This window comes from Chiloscyllium punctatum, chromosome 9 (assembly GCF_047496795.1).
Source record: "Chiloscyllium punctatum isolate Juve2018m chromosome 9, sChiPun1.3, whole genome shotgun sequence".
NCBI classification, from domain to species: Eukaryota; Metazoa; Chordata; class Chondrichthyes; order Orectolobiformes; family Hemiscylliidae; genus Chiloscyllium; species Chiloscyllium punctatum.
In genome coordinates, this window is record NC_092747.1 from 52295861 (window position 1) to 52313533 (window position 17673).

Below are 17673 nucleotides of genomic sequence, written 5' to 3' on the forward strand. Positions count from 1 at the left end.
TGCATCAGAGGGGGTGCAAAGGAGGCTCACAAGAGTGATCCTGGGTCTGAAGAACTTGTCGTGAGGTGGAGTTGAGGACTCTCGCTCTATACTCGATGGATTTTTGGAGGATGAGGAGAGATCTCATTACAAAATATTGAGAGGCCTGGATAGGGTGGATGTGGAGAAGATGTTACCATGAGTAGGAGGGACTGGGACCCAACAGCACAGTCTCAGAGTGAAGGAACGACCCTATAGAACATAGATAAGAAGGAATTTCATCAGTCAGAGAGTGGTTAATCTTTGGAACTCATTGCCTCAGAAGACTGTGAAAACCAAATCACTCAGTGTACTTAAGACAGGTTCTTGATTAGTAAGGGGATCCTGGGTTATGGGAGAAGGCAGAAGAATCGGGTTGAGAAACATTTCAGCCATGACTGAATGGTAGGGCAGATTTGATGGGCTGAGTGGCCTAATTTTGCATCTAAACCTTAAGGTCTAACTGTTCAAATCCCATTTTCCAACAGTTGGCTGGTAGCCTTGCAAGCCTTGGCAACATAACTGCACATTTAAGTATTTCTTAAATGTTACGAGGGTTTCTCCCTTGACCATCCTTATAGGCAGTGAGTTCCAGATTCCCACCAGCGTCCTGGTGAAAAATTTCTTCCTCATATCCTTTCTAAACTTCCAGTGTGAGTGTATGCCCAGACTGTCTCAACTTTATTATAAATGCTAGTTTTTATTATATGTAGCACCATACGTCTTTATCTCCAGGTTTGGTATACATTTAAATATGTAATGCTTACTCCATTACGTAAACAATAGCTTCATGCTACACCAGGTGTACATTATGTGTAGAACGTAGTAATATCGAGGTTCTGCATTTTGTCACTGTTACCTGCGATCATATATATGTAAAGAACATGTGTATTTTGGACTGTGGAGTAAAAAAGGGAAAATTTTCTGCTTTAAACTGAGGAAACTGTGGAGAAAGATGTTGCAATTTTAGAAACAAATTACTGGAGCATGTTGTGAGTTGTACCTCCAATGGTGCCTTATTCAAGAAGTGAAACAGCATTCCAGCCAGAATGGCACTGTCTGTGTGTGTTCAGGGCAACTTCGCTGAGAGAAAGTCTGCTGATTATTTTTATTAATCAGGACCAGTTTTGTGTGCTTAGGAGGATTCAGCATAATAACAGCCAGGGCAGATGGCTTCAGCCCCAGGTACGAACAGTAAAATAGAAACATCCAGCCTGCAAAGAGAGAACATCTACCTCACTCGTAACCTTCTAGGTGGAGTAGTTAAAGAAAATTCCTGAGCAGCTGGCTACTGAGTTTCACCTTTCTCTGTATAAGACCATAAGACATAGGAGTGGAAGTAAGGCCATTCGGCCCATCGAGTCCACTCCGCCATTCAATCATGGCTGATGCGCATTTCAGCTCCACTTACTAGCGTTCTCCCCGTAGCCCTTAATTCCTCTAGACAACAAGAATCTATCAATCTCGGCCTTGAAGACATTTAGCGTCCCGGCTTCCACTGCACTCCGTGGCAATGAATTCCACAGGCCCACCACTCTCTGGCTGAAGAAATGTCTCCACATTTCTGTTCTGAAATGACCCCCTCTAATTCTAAGGCTGTGTCCACGGGTCCTAGTCTCCTCGCCTAACAGAAACAATTTCCTAGCATCCACCTTTTCCAAGCCATGTATGATTTTGTACATCTCTATTAAGTCTCCCCTTAATCTTCTAAACTCCAACGAATACAATCCCAGTATCCTCAGCCGTTCCTCATATGCTAGACCTGAAAATTCACTGTTGAAAGGGAAAAGTAATACACCACCTTCAGAGGCACTGAAAGGTGGAATCCTCAACCAGTGCATGAAAGGTTGAGAATCAGTATACCCACAACCTTGCGCTGTTAGCAAAAAAATCAATCAAGTCAAAAGAAAACACTCATCAATGTCCGTGATCCCAGCTGGTGCCAGAATTTCATTTCTTTGTCTTTTATTTTCCTTCCCCAGCTTCAATCGTTGTGTTTTGTCTCTTTATGTGTCTGTCTGTCTGTATGTGTGGAAACTTTAAGAAAGGGATCGAGTTTAAGCTATAGAATTATTAATTAGCAATTCAACTTGTCTATTTTTGTCATTGCTCCATAAAACACAGCTTGTTTACAATAAATAGTTATTTTCTTCTTCATGGGAAAAAGCTGTTGAGCATATTCTTTAACCTGAGTTAGACATTTGTGTAGAACTAGGCAATTAGGTGGTTTAGCAAACTTCCACATTTGTGATGACTCCAGGAATAGGGTTTGACATCCAGCACTCTGTCCGAGTCAGTCATGACATACACATGATGTCTATCCTTCAGTTAGAGTGCCATTTCTATCTCTCTGTATTGCTTCTGTCCAATCAAAGAGTCATATTCGTGAGAACCAGCTACTTCCACTTGTCTCCATTGTTGACAGTGAAGTCACATGCGAATGCTGTGTTCCTGCAGTACATGCTCATTGCGCCACCTAGTGGTAATATTCACAACAAATGCGCTTCAGTGAGACAACCTGAAATGATTTCCCATGAGAATCAACGTTCAAACCAGAATTATGTTTGCCAGGAAAGATAATAGGAAATTTTGAAGTATTAGCTTTCAGGTTAGCTGGTGAAGGAGCAGTGCTCTGAAAGCTTGTACTTCCAAATAAATCTTTTGGACTGTAACCTGGTGTTGTGTGATTTTTAACTTGATCCATCCCAGTCCAACACCAGCACCTCCACATCATGGAAAGCTAATTTAGTAGTTAATACATGTAGAGCACTACATTCCTAGCTGATATAACATGTAAACTTAAGCAAGGAAAGCTTCAGTGAAGCATGCTGTCTTCTTGCTTGCAGAGAAATCTTCAAGGAGATTAACAATCCAAAATAGGTATGGCGCCGGTTCCTCAATTATTGTATCTTTAAGGTAAAACACTGCATTGCATACAGTACAGAGAAAATTCTAATTAAAAAAGCTAAGACCATGGCATTTTCTTTACTTGTATGTATGCAAACAGTATATACATTTAAAGAAGACTAAAAGTGAAGTTTACTTCAATACCTAAAGGTAAGCAAAGATCTGTTTGCAAAACAATGATTCTGACAATGGTGCCAACTCCAGCAGCACAATCAGGGAGGAGAAAGTGAGGACTGCAGATGTTGGAGACCAGAGTTGAAAAATATGGTGCTGGAAAAACACAGCAGGCCAGGCAGCATCCGAGGAGCAGGAGAATCGACGTTTCGGGCATTAGCCCTTCTTCAGGAATGAGGAAGGGCTTATGCCCTCATTCCTGAAGAAGGGCTTATGCCCGAAACGTCGATTCTCCTGCTCTTCTGTTGCAGCCTGGTCTGCTGTGTTTTTCCAGCACCACATTTTTCAGCACAATCAGGGGGCCTTGCAGAAGGTGTGATGACACAAGAGGCACAATGACATGAGAAGTGCAATGATGTGAGACATGACCAGGAAGTCAGAGATGTTATAATGGAGAATAGCACTTCAAATGAGGAAAGAAAACATTAAAAAGAAACAACTTAGAAATAAAGGAACTTTAAAAGGGGAGATTTAAAACATGGACTCCCTGTGTCTCTTCACCTGGCTATTCTGTCTTTAATCATTACCACTGTCTTTATCACTGACATCACATTAATGGCTTCCTGGACTATGATGCTATAATCACTTTGATTTGGAGATGCCGGTGTTGGACTAGGGTGTACAAAGTTAAAAATCACACAACACCAGGTTATAGTCCAACAGGTTTAATTGGAAGCATACTAGCTTTCGGAGCGACGGTCCTTCATCACTTTGCCCATTTAGCTGTACTCCTTGATTTCCAATGAATGACCATAAAAGCGTCACAGATATCCAAGGAGAAGACACAGGGAAATAAATCTCCAGTCAGAAAATTGTGAGCAACTTAAAAGCAGTGCTTGTCAGCTTCTGTGCAAACAGCAGAATCAGTGAACTAGCTGCAGGAGCCACAGCAGATCTAAGGATCCTTGCAAATGTTCAAGTCACCGAGAAACAGTGGAAAATATTGCAAAAGCTTGTGAAGACTAAGCTGTAAGGAAAGAAATTCCAAATCATAGAGCTATGGATAATAGACAACTCAATGTTAGATAAGCCCCTTGATGTACAATGAAGAGGTTTCTATTCAGAAGCAACGTTTGAGGCTGAGCAGCTATCAGAAGATTTAAAACACTTTATGCTTATGAAGCAAAAGCAATATTGTTTATAATTGTTTAAAAAATCAGCAAAAGCTGCAAGAAAATCCTTTGTTATAGGAGGGCACTCATTAAGAAAATTGGGAAAATAGAAGTACAAGTCATCTAATAAGCAAGGGAAAATTGATGGCAGGTAAGAACTTCCCAAAAACTGTTTTTAATGTCAAGAAACAATTTTATTGTTCAACTGAAATTATTGGCTTTGACACAGATCAATGGAATGATTTTTTTTCTCTGTAAAATGCAAAAAAACCTGGGGAAGGAGCAGAGAGAGAGTGTGAATTCTCAGTAATAATAAAAAAGGGTGTGAAAATCAAGCAGAAGGAGGGGGAATAATGCAAAAAAATGTTTCCTCCATTTTGTACAGAAACTTAAAAAGCAGTACATCTCCAATATGAAGCATTTCAATCATATTTAAATGCTTGAGAGATCTTTTCAGCAAAAATAGGAGGGAACTTTTTAAAAAATTGCAACTTTGCTTAAGAGGAATTAGGAAACTTTCTGAAATGGGAAAAAAGCAAACAGCTAAAAGACAACAAAGCTCTTAATGATGAAGCTTCATCAACAATTATCTTCATTATCCACTAATTAAGGAAAGTAATTACAATACTTGAAGGAAGTTAAATGATTTTCTGAAGAAGACCAAACATTTATATAATTCAACTGGTTGTGAAACATTAAAAGGCAGCAACAAAATCAGTTGCATTTACAGAAAATATTAAAATGTTTGACTACTTATTGACTGTTGCTTCACCTTCAACATCATAATTCCAACCAAATACATCTCCAAACTCCAAGAGCGAGGCCTCTGCTCCTTCTCCTGCAACTGGACCATTGACTTCCTGACCTTACTGTACTCCTTTTACACTCAACTGTGTGGACAAATTCAGCTCTAACTCCATTTACAAATTTGCTGATGACACCACTGCAGTGGGTTGGATCTCAAACAACGATGAGACAAGGTCACCTCTTCTTCTTTCTGTGGCTGAGATGCTGCAGTTTCAGTTGGATGGCCTTGGGTCCTCGGCAGTTTTGACAGGCCTCTGGGTCCTCAACAATTTTGATGGACCCTGGTCCTCAGCAGTTTCAACATGCCCCAGTCCTTGGTGGTATCGGCAGGCCCTCGTTCATAGAGTCATAGAGATGTACAGCATGGAAACAGACCCTTCGGTCCAACCCATCCATGCCGACCAGATATCCCAACCCAATCTAGTCCCACCTGCCAGCACCCGGCCCATATCGCTCCAATCCCTTCCTATTCATATAACCATCCAAATGCCTCCTAAATGTTGCAATTATACCAGCCTCCATCACTTCCTCTGGCAGCTCATTCCATAAACATACCATCCTCTGTGTGAAAAAGTTGCCCCTTAAGTCTCTTTTATATCTTTCCCCTCTCACCCTAAACCTATGCCCTCTAGTTCTGGACTCCCCGACCCAGGGAAAAGACTTTGTCTATTTATCCTATCCACGCCCCTCATGATTTTGTTAACCTCTATAAGGTCACCCATCAACCTCCGACGCTCCAGAGAAAACAGCCCCAGCCTGTTCAGCCTCTCCCTATAGCTCAAATCCTCCAACCCTGGCAACATCCTTTTCTGGACCCTTTCAAGTCTCACAACATCTTTCCGATAGGAAGGAGATCAGAATTGCATGCAATATTCCAACAGTGGCCTAACCTTGGCAGTTTCGACAGGCCCCAGTCCTCTGCAGTTTCAACTGGCCCTGATCCTTGGCAGTTTCGACAGGCTTCGGTCCTTGGCAGTTTTTATCAGATCCCGGGAGTCTGCAATTTTGATAGGGCCTAGTCCCCCCTCCTCCGCGATTTCAAGAGGCCCCGGTCCTTAGCAGTTGGACAGGCCTGTGGTCCTCCGCAGTGGCCAGTTTGTGAAACCAAGAGGCCGTGGAATGAATTAAAAATGACATTTGTCTTAACTTTGTCTCTCTTTTTTGTATATATAATTTATGTAATTAAATGGCATTGTTTTGTGGTAAGTTATACACATTTTACTGCAATTGCACAAATACAAGGAACAATAAATTTCTATCTATCTGTCAGAGTACAGGAAAGAGACGAGAGCTTTGTGGCATGGTGTAAAGGCAGCAATCTCTCCCTCAATGTCAACAAAACAGAAAGGTTGGTCATTGACTTCAAGAAACGGAGTGAAGGATATGCCTCTGTCTGTATCAACAGTGCTGAGGGGAGATGGTTAACATCTTCAAGTTCTGACCAGTAAATATCATCAACAATCTGTCCTGGTCTATCCAAGTTGATGTTACAGTCAAGAAAGCACCCCACCACCTTTGCTTCCTCAGAAGGCTAAGAAATTTCAGGATGTCTACAATCATTCTTACCAATTTTTATAGATGTACCACAGAAAGCATCCTATCCAGATACATGACAGCTTGCCCAAAATCGCAAGAAATTACAGAAAGTTGTAAACACACTCCAGATCATCATGTAAACCAGCCTTCCTTCCAATGACTTCGTCTACACTTCCTGATACCTTGGGAAAGCAGCCAACATAATAAAAAACTCCTCCCACTCCAGTTACACTCTATTCTACCATCTTCCATCAGGTAGAAGATGCAAAAATTTGAAAACGTATATCAACAGATTCAAGAACAGCTTCTTCCCAATATTGTCAGACTTATGAATGGACCTCTCATATACTAGACATGATATTTCTCTGCACCTTCTCTGTAGCTGTAACACTATATTCTACATCTGCCTTATTTACCTGATGTACGTATATAAGATATGATTTGTCTGAATATCACGCAAAACAATAATTTTCACTGTATCTTGCTATGTGACAGTAAAAAATCAAATCAAATGAAACCAAATGAAATCAAAAAGTCTATAGGAGCTTTGAAATAAATCATTTAATGAGATAAACAGCAGTCGATAAATATAATGTCAACTTTACCTCCAAACAGATTTTTTTAAAATCATAAATTCTTTGTACAGGAACTGAACTGGAATATACAAAAGAGACAATTTGTCTGATATTCCAGAATGATACAAGGAATGAGGGATTTTTGATAGAAGAAAAGATTAGTAAAATTGGGTTTAATCTCCAAGGAGCAGAGAAAATAAGAGGTGACCTTATTGAAGTATTCAAAATAAGAAAGAATTTTGACAAGGTAAAGAAGGATATTCTTTTCCACTAGTTGGTATATCAGTAACTTGGGATCTCAATGTAAAGATTGTCAGCAAGAGAACTATAAGTGAGATGACAGAGAGTTGTTAGGATTTGGAATGTGCTGCTGAGGAGTGTAGTGGAGGCAGAATCGATAGGAGATTTTAAAAGACAGCTGGATACACTTTTAACAGTGATGAATTTTGAGGGCTACGGAGATAGGGCTGGAGGGTGGGATGAGCTGGTAGCTCTTTCAGGAACCGGTACAGACTAGATGGGTTGAATGGCTTCTCTCCGTAATGTAAAATTCTATGATTGGAGCTGACAGGCCATGAGCCCAATAAAACATGGTATTAATGACCTGGTTAGTGCCACAACATGGCACTTTTATTAAGTCCTTCTTTGATTTTGCTGATGATTAGAGGTAGAATCTTAAATAGAATAGGCTGATTTTGTCAGAAGTGCAAATATTTGCAATTTAAAAAGTAAGTTTTGAATTACAACTGCAGAAATCAATGTTTAAATGCTCCAGACTCTTCAGACTTAAAATCTCTTGCTTCCTTTTAGAACCTGACAGCTGCAGCTTCTGATGTATCTCAGTCTAATTTCCCCAGAGTACATTAGCCATGTAAGTGTAGGAAACTCACAGCTACTGCAATACTGTTTCTCAAACAAATATAAATAGGTCAGGGGAACCCAAGGGACAGATCGTGTGAAGGTTCAAAAAGGGATAACATTTGAGCAAAGAATTTGAACAGTGTAAAATGGGCAAAAGTAACTTTGAATTGGCCTGACTTTCTCACCTAAATCAATTCCTTTGACTTTTATGATCTGAAGTGCTGAAAATGGTAAGGAAATTTTTCATCATGCAATCAACTGTCCAAAGAGGCACTTTACACATATTAAGAAGGAATGAGGGTGCAGAAAGCTGTCATGACCCACTTTTGAACACAGACATTATACACCACCTCAGTCTGAGAAGTGTGAGGCTGACCACATGTTGTGACCCGTTATAGCGATTTTGGAGAGCTACTAACGCCTCTTGCACCTCCTCCAGTGACATGTCCAAAAGGGCATACTTTGGGCTGCATACCAGGCTGGCAGCAGCATGTGGAAGGAGGAAGGGCTGGAGAGTGCAGGGAATGAGGAGACACAAAAACAAGTTCTACATTGTCTCAAACCTTAATTCCTTTCTGTAGCACTAGATTTTAAGAGAGTTGGTGGCATTGTGATAATGTCACTGGATGAGTAATCCAATGCCCCAGGTTAATATTCTGGGGAACATGAATTCAAATCCCATCATTGGGGTGGCACAGTGGCTCAGTGGTTGGCACTGTTGCCTCATAATGCCAGGGACCCCAGTTCAATTCCAGCCTTGGGTGACCATCTGTGTGGAGTTTGGACATTCTCCATGTATCTGCGTGGGTGCTCATTTTCCTCTCACACTCCAAAGGTGTGAAAGTTAGGTATATAGGCTACGCTAAATTGCCCATTGTGTCCAAGGTTGTACAGGCTAAGTAAGTTAGCCATGGGAAATGCAGGGTTATAGAGGTGGGGTTGGGGGTCATGTGGTTATGGGTTGGATGCTCTTCAGAGTGTCAATGGACTGAATGGCCTGCCTTCCACACAGTAGGGATTCTATGATGCAAATTTGACTTGAATAAAATGTGGGATAAAAAGGGAGCCAAATGTGACTTTGCACCCATTTTTGTAAAAACAAACCTAGCTTATCAAGGAAATCTGCCTTCCTCACCTATTCTGGCCTACTTATAACTCGAGGCCCACACAGTAGTGTGATTGGCTCTTAACTATCCTCTGGGTAATTAGGGATGAGCAATAAATGATGTCCACATCCTGTAAACAAATTTTAAAAACAGGACTCCTCTATGAAAGAGACCGTGAGTCATGTTTTGAGAATTATAAATTTTGTGTAATTATTTACCTTTCTTTTATCTCAGGATTTACTGGCTGGATTTATTACACCTAGCTTCATTATTGTAAGAGGAGTCAAACATGCCCAATAGGAAGGTATTGTTGGAAACCCCACCAACAATGATGACCCCCCTTAAGATGTTTCTGTTTTCTTTTGACAATGTATTCACAGTTGTGAGCGCACTCACAAAGTCAGCATTTATTGTCCATCCATAATTGGCCTTTCGGAAGGCGGTAATGAACCAACCTCTTGAACTGTTGCAGTCCATGTGACGCAGGTATTCCTGAGTGCTGTCAGGAAGATTATTCCACAATCGTGACCCTGTAAATGTGAAGGAATGGAAATATAATCAGTGACCTGTGGAGAATTTAGTGCTGTCTTTGTTCATTCAGGTCTGCCATTGTTTACAATTAATGCTCAAGATGCACTGTGGTGCCCTTTATACCACTAACCCTCACTACCAAGTGTCTCATTACTTACAGCTTTGTATACCACCTAGAACAAAAGATGACCTACACAGCACCAAATTAGATGAGGTGCCAGATTCCTGCCGCTGGGTAAAACGTCTGGGTGGTGTTTGGAGGGGGAGGAAATCTGCCAAGACAGACACTGGCTTCCTTGGGGTGAAATTTCAATCCAGGTCTATGAGAGAATGTCCCACCTCTTAGAGTTGGCAGGCAATCAAAGGTCAACAGCTCTCCAGCCCTTTGGAACAGAAGTATATGGCATTGGGTCAGGAATTTGGTGTTTGGGGGTCTCTTTAAGTGTTCAACAGGCAGCTCCAGTGAATGGGATAAGGGGTAGAGCTTGCGGGGTTATGGGTGGAAGGGAAATTGAATGGACAGCAATGGATGGGTGGAAACTTTAGGGGTTCTTCCAATGAGCCAAAGAGCTTGTTAATGAGGGATGTACCATACCCAGAGCCAACTGGGCTGACTATTTGGTGTGGGTCACTCCTGTTGCTGGTTAAAGTCCAGCAGGAGCAAGAATGCTGAGGCCCACAAGTGACCATTAATGGCTGACCTAAGCACTTCAACTGGCCCTCTGCAAGGCAAACATTAGTCGTCATCCTCATAACTGTTGCAGTTGTGGTGGACGTATGGATGGACATGTAAGTGGTGCATAAGCGGCCACCGACTAGTTTTGCTGAGAATGCTTCCACCTTAAAACCTATCATAGGGGAATATAAAATTCAGCCCTTGGAATCTAGTTGAATGGTGTGTGGACCATTTCTGACATTCATGAGCTGCAAGGTGACGACTGCAACTTTAGGCAATGAAAGGCAATTCTCACTTTCTGAACTTAACTTTGAAGAATACAGCCCAAACAATTGAGAGGCAGAAAATTGTGATTGATAGTGGACACTGAACATGTACTCACTTGAATTCCATAAAAAGAGTCTCCCTGAATCTGGGGAAAGAATGGATGTAGACACTGCAAGAAATGTTCCTCTTTTCTTCCTTTGGGTGTGTCTGATGGTGAAGGACCCAATTCTACCACAATTAGTGTTGAAAGATGATTGATTGGAACTCTGTTTCCTCCACAGCACTGTCGTCAGGGCTGATGAATACTTTCAGCATTTTCTGTTTTTATTTTTATTGCATTGAGCCACGCAAACACTTCACATTGCATGCTATCACTCACCTGAACACTCACAAAGGCAGAATAAGTCAGTGAAGCAGAGAGGAATGCAGTGAGTAATGTGCAGGGTATGCTCTGGCAGGAGAAGTGAGCAAGAAGATTTTGCTATTGGAGGCTCAGCTGATACCATCCCTTGACAGAAAAGTCTATACATCACAGTGTCATTGCGCTTAGTTTTAAGGAAAAGGATGTTTGCATCAAACATATATGTAGGCATAGAGAATGTAAAGTGTGTTGCAAATGGCCATCTGGGCAGACAGACCAATAAATTGAATAGGCAGTATGATGATGAAGACATAGACCACCCTGGGAAGATGTGCTTTCTTTTTGATTAATTAAGGTGCCTAGCTTAGGTGGAAACTCAAGATCCTGTTTATAACCTAAAGAAGATCACATTCTGGGTGGAAGTTTATTCCCTCCCTTTTGACTGGTTTTGTAGTGGAGGGCATTAACTCAGGTGGGACAGTAGGTCGGCGTCACTTCCAATCTCCACCCTGGCAGGAGGGCCCATGGACAGCTTTCCCACCCTACACACATTGGGTACTTATATCGGCAAATAATGGCCATCCTGCCCAGAGCACGAGTCTTGTTCTGCAGGAAAACTAGTAAGGAAACTGTCGGGATTCGAGCCAGGCGCAGGTGAATCTCAGTGACTATGAGATCCTTGTTTGGAGTTGTTAACCTGGGCTAATTAGTAAGGCCTGGCTGAGACAGGAGATTCAGAGAGTCTCCTCATTCCAGGGATTAGCTCTGAGCTGGCTGGTCAGAGCCTATATATTGTACCTGTATAAATAAAGGGTGACTTGGTGACGGGATACCGGCATCTTTGGAGTTATTCCAAAAATTCTTGCTTGGTTTCTTCTGGCCTCCTAGAGGTGATGATGGGTAAAGGGACAGGGGAAATGTTCATCATTCAAAAGTACTCAGTGCTTGATCTAGGGATCTGAAATCAGAAAGTGTGTGTGTGTGTGTTTTGGGAATTGGAGTTATGGTTTGGTGTGGCCCCTTGTTCTTTGGAATGAAAGGCAGCCCCATTCTTTTGCTACTAAGACATCCCAAAATACTCTGCCTCACAACCAGCACCAGCACCACCTCTCCCCATCCCCACATTTGATCCTGCCCAATTCATTCAAGGTGAGTTGCACGTGGCACGTGGGATCACAGACAAGCTGCTAACCTCTGAGTGGTTGGTAGGTCATGGCAGGCAGGGCTGCCAAGTCCATGGTCCTTGTTCCCAGGGAGGGAGCTCATCCTGACATGTCAAGTGCCTGGGTGGCACAAGATGAGGTGAACCTTGTCAAAAAGATGCAACACAGGAGTATTGCCAGCTCCACAAGTTTGTGCCATACTTCAGCATGAATTTCATCTGAGTTGAAAATTCAGGTCGCTGTGTCAGAAAGAATGAAATTAGACATGACATGTTATATATATGGTGTTTAACACAGTATAGCAGTACATTTTCAGTGCAAACCTTTTGCCCAGCTATAGAATTAAATCACATGTCAGTGAAGATAGTTTTAAAAATGCTATTTTGCTGCAAACACGGCTGTTGAGAAAATACTTTAATTTCCTACTGGGTAGTGGAAATTTCACACTGATCAATCTTCTATTATGTCTGCTTCTTGCTTCTTAATAGAGAGGCTGGTATCTTAACAGACCCTATTCTACAAAGCAAAAATGCAATTCGTCACTGCATTGAATAAGACAGGATGGTGTTGAAATACAAAAGGCAGTGCAATTTAGAAGTTCATGCATGTATTGTGCATAATTTTTCTTCTGTAATAAAATGAATTAATAAAATAGAAGGGCTATTTGCATGTTTTGTCCTGTTTAATCAGAAATTGATATAAGTTACAACATCAAAACAGCTCATTTAAGATCAATCAGTCTGTCTGTGTTTATGCTTCACACAAGCAACCTAACCCTCAGCATATTTATCCACCCTATTCCTATATTATTTCAACTTCATTTACTGTTTTTAACGATTCAATCTGTTCTTGAATCTTAACATAACTTTTGTCACAACCAAAGATCCTGGGAAATTGATTCCAGAATTGCAATTCTTGTTTGCTGATCTAAATCACTTACATTTAATCTTGCATTCATGTCATGTCCTCTGCTAGAATTGACAAAATCCAGAGTATTATAATTAGTACTGGAAGAATTAATGGTATTAAAAGTCAAAAAATTCCCTGGGCCTGACAAATACATCTTAGGCTTTATAAAATGTGACCACAGCAATTGTGGGTGCATTGGTCTGATCTTCCAGAATTCCCTAGATTCTAGAAAGATTCCTATTGGAAGGTATCAACTGTAATGCTACATCTCAAGAAAGGAAAGAGAGAGAAAATTAGCCAACTGCCTGTAATGTGCGGTGGGTGCTCAGGTTTTGAGTATAATCAAGGCAGAAATCAATACATTTGTGGATACTAAGGGGTCAATTTTCCCTTCCTTGGAATTGATGATAGAGGTGGCAAGAAAGAGGAATAATTGAGTGAGAATACCTCTGAAAGATACTTATCCTCTTCTCACCACTTCATTTGGGGACTTTCACAATTTGTCAGTGGTTAACAACCTGAACTGTAGCCATCGAAGGCAGCTAGTTCACCTCCCAAAATAAAGGAGACCACTTTGTGAATGGCAAGTACAGTAGACTGGATGAAAGAAGTAAAGTAATTTGCTGTTTACCTGGAAAGAACGTTTGGGGCATTGGACTGTGCAGAGGAAGGGCTGAGATCACCAAAACGTGTAACACTACTACTTCCACAAGGTGCCCCTTACCAATAAAGGTTAGAAGGTGCAAGTTGGGCAGGTTCCTGAGTTAATTCTTACTTGAGAGAAGCTGGTCTCCCTGAGGGCCTGCTCCCAGTCACATGGTTATTACCTTATCTAAGGGGGGAGACCTGGATCTGAAGTTTTCACACATGTTACCTCTGGAGAAGCATGAGGAATAGGTTCACAAAGGAAATGTCTGTGACCACTTTCTGAAGCCTATTAATATTGGGCATGGTGCGTATTGCTAGGCCTTTTGAAAATAACACAAATAGCCTTGCCTCAAGTTTTGCAAATCGTATTCAAATGTAGCAGTAGTGCTGAGCCTCATAACATCTGACTGTATCCAGAAGCTACCAATACCTCCTCCTGCCACCTAGTTACAATAGCTATTTCCTACAGCCTCCAGGACATTCTGCACATCTTCCCTATTCCCTTGAATTTGCACTGTCCTCTTATAATGTTTTCCATTCTCAGTTTTCCACAGTTACTTCCTTCCAATCTTCACCTTTAACATCCACAACTGCAGAAAAAACTGGGGAGTTCTTCTTATTGTTGATTCCCAGAGACCCTTCTTTCTTGAAACTCTCCAGCTGACTTTCCCTTTCTGTGTGCAGCTTTAGGTGTTGTCCCTTTCAGTAGTATTACTTAATTCCTCTCTCTCTTGAGAGTCAACAATTCAATGAGCAGCAGATTTACAGCTATTAACTTGTTCCACACACCAAAGAGAAACAGCATGAAAAAATAATGGTTAGTAGTGGAATCATGTGAGCAAGCAAACGTCTCGACAGGGAAAATATCAATACACAGTATCTGTTCGCTATTTGGCTCACAGCCAAGAGGTGATTTGATTTGAAATCAACAACAGGAATCTTGGCTGATCCTTAATTATTCCCTAAGTAATGGATGCCAAGATCAATCTTGACAGCTCCAAATGCTTTCCTCAGCTGCATTAGTTAGAATGCCAAAGAGAAATTATTTTTCCAGTTATTTTTAACAACAATTACATAATTTATAAAATATAAATCAGTGTGGTATAATTAAGTCTTTGATTCCTCAGACATCATGTATGATCATAAACGTCTGGGAGATGAGCCAAGCGGACACTATGTAATGCCTGATGGGGAAGTAGGCTTGGAATTAGAAAAGAGGTTTGTGAGTCATCTGAATGTTTTCATGCACCACAAAGCAGTTAATTCATTGGGGTGTCTCAGCTCTCTGGGTAGATTGGCTGCTTGTGGACTTTCAGTCCAAGAATACAGTTTCATAGACAAGGTGAGGAAACCAGAAAAGGAAGTGAAAAAATGTACTCAAAATAGGTTAAAACAATAAAAATATGATTTTGTATTTTTAAAAGAGACCTGACCCAATATTCCTCTCCTCCAAGTATATGCACCATCAGTGCAGCACATGCAAGAAGTAAGCTCCCCCGGAATAGCTGAGGCAGCCATATGTTAAGTATCATATGTTAATTGGTTAATTGAGCTGGGTGAGTGAAGGACCTGCATTTGTACACACTTCCATGCAATTTTAGCAAACAGTAGATTGCACCATACCCTGCTCAAGGCTAGATTTGTGTTGGTTTCCTTGGAATTTGTTCTATTTGCAGTGAACTGGGGACTTCATATCCCTTTAGCTAGAATTATCACCAATCTAATAGGCACCTTTGAAAATATATCTTGTCTGGCAGACGGCACCAGACAAAATGCAGAGTCCATGATTCGATGCCCTGCAGGAAGAAATGTGGCACAAGAGGCTTTCTTTTTTACCTTTGTTGCCTGCATTTCCAGGGGGTGGCATGAACAATTGGGAATAAAGTGGGCATCAGATTCTGTGCCAATAGCACAGTTCAATGTTTCTGATTATAGCATTTCAAGAGCTTGCTCAGATGACAAAAATAGATTCTGAGCTTGAGGGTTCAGTCTCTAAAAGGTGAATTCTTTCATAATGCAGCAGAATGTGAAATCATTGTGGAAACTACCAAAAATGCTTTCAACACAAGGCGGAAATGTAGAAGAATAGAAACATGCCTCCAGAGGCATTTGTATTATATCCTTTCACAGCAGAGACTACTGAGGCTGTTCAGGTGGTTTGGTGCTTGTGACGTTTGTGACATAGATGAATCCAGTGTGAGTCTAGCTGCTTAAATGATACGATGTTTTCATAGATGGTTTGCTAAGTGACATCTAAGACAATATTTAGAGAAATCATCAGGCTACCATATTGAGTGTCATACAGTGTTCCCACAAATCATTTTACCATCTGCACATGCACGGCAGCAAATTCCAGAACCAGAAGTCAATGCTACAATGTGCAGATGGATGCCGATGCCGTGCACAGAACATTGGAGCAGCTGTGCACTTGTGCAGCTGCACAGATTTGAGGAAACATTAATAACAAAAAGTAGTGTTTTTCAGAGAGCCTAATCAATGCGTAACAGCCTGGAAATGTGGACAGAGATGCCTTCGGCTGCAGCTCAGCTCGCAATACACATGATATCCATCTGCACACCTAAGCAGGATTCTGCCACTAGAAATAGGCAGACATTGTATTTCAATTTATTAATACAGTGCAAGTTTCATCATCCAGATAGGCTGTGAGTGGAATTTTGTATGAGTCTGAGTGGCAGTGGCCATGGCACGATTGGACAAGGTGTCCAGTACTGAACTCCTACAACTAGTGGCTCTTTCTAAGCAGCAATGGGTGATCTGTGTGGGATCCCTGAATTGTGCACCCACAAATACACCACTGATGCCTTCTGTGCAAGGTCACACCAGTTCATTTTGTTTCCCAATGTTAAGCGCAGTGCGGCAGTCTGGGGCGGGATTCAAAATGCAGCTGGCTTCCTACAGGTGCATCTTACATCTTCCTACAGGCAAACCTTCTATGTTAATAGAATCTGAATGAAGAATGGAAGGACACAAGATAGCTCAGGTTACAACAAATGAGATAATCTGGCCTATTGAGAGATGTAATTACAAAGATCAATAGATCCAAAGGACATTAGTAAACCAGTTGGGTTTTTATGATGATATTATAGCTTCATGCTGACTGATAGTGAAATCAGCTTGCTTTTTTACAGATTTTGAATTGAATTCAAATTCTCAAATGGTCCCAATGGAATTTGAGATCATGTTCTATGCATTAGTGGAACCATTAAAATGTCAAGGCCACAGGTTGTCTAAATGTCTACATGCTCTTACAGATAGTAACTCTGCATTAACGATCTATAGAAGTTTCACTCCATCACTGAACAACTAGTCTATGACCGGCTGACAGAATCATGCACATTAATGCTTACTTTCTAGAAAGCAGTCCAGGTAGTTCTATTCTAAAGTAATACACTATCCTTTAATCATTTATAATACCCAAGCAATCCACAAAATGGACTCATGGTGTCTCAGTGATAGCTGTGTACACCTAATGAACACAAAGTGCATGGATCTAAAAGATTCCGAGACCAAGACAGAAAAAGAAGACAGAGCTGAAAATGTGTTGCTGGAAAAGCGCAGCAGGTCAGGCAGCATCCAAGGAACAGGAGAATCGACATTTCGGTCATGAGCCCTTCTTCAGGAATGAGGAAAGTGTGCCAAGCCGGCTAAGATAAAAGGTAGGGAGGAGGGACTTGGGGGAGGGACGTTACAGCAGTGCAGCATTTTCAAAATATTCAGCGTCATTATACCACACAATACAGTGAGGCATTTTGATGAAGCAGTCAGAGGTGGAAGACAACAGCATGGAGAACATTTTGAGAACGTGAAAGAAGCTGAAGTATTTTGCTCTTCATAAAGCAGTCTCAGAGAATACTTCTCTTAATTGTTTCCTATCTGCATTCCATCAATATACTGAGCAAGTCCTCAGGAAATACTCATTTCCCTCTATTTCCTTCAATTTGGATTGAACAGCCAAAGATACTGTTCCTATCACCTGCAGAAAGAGTCTCCAATACAATCAC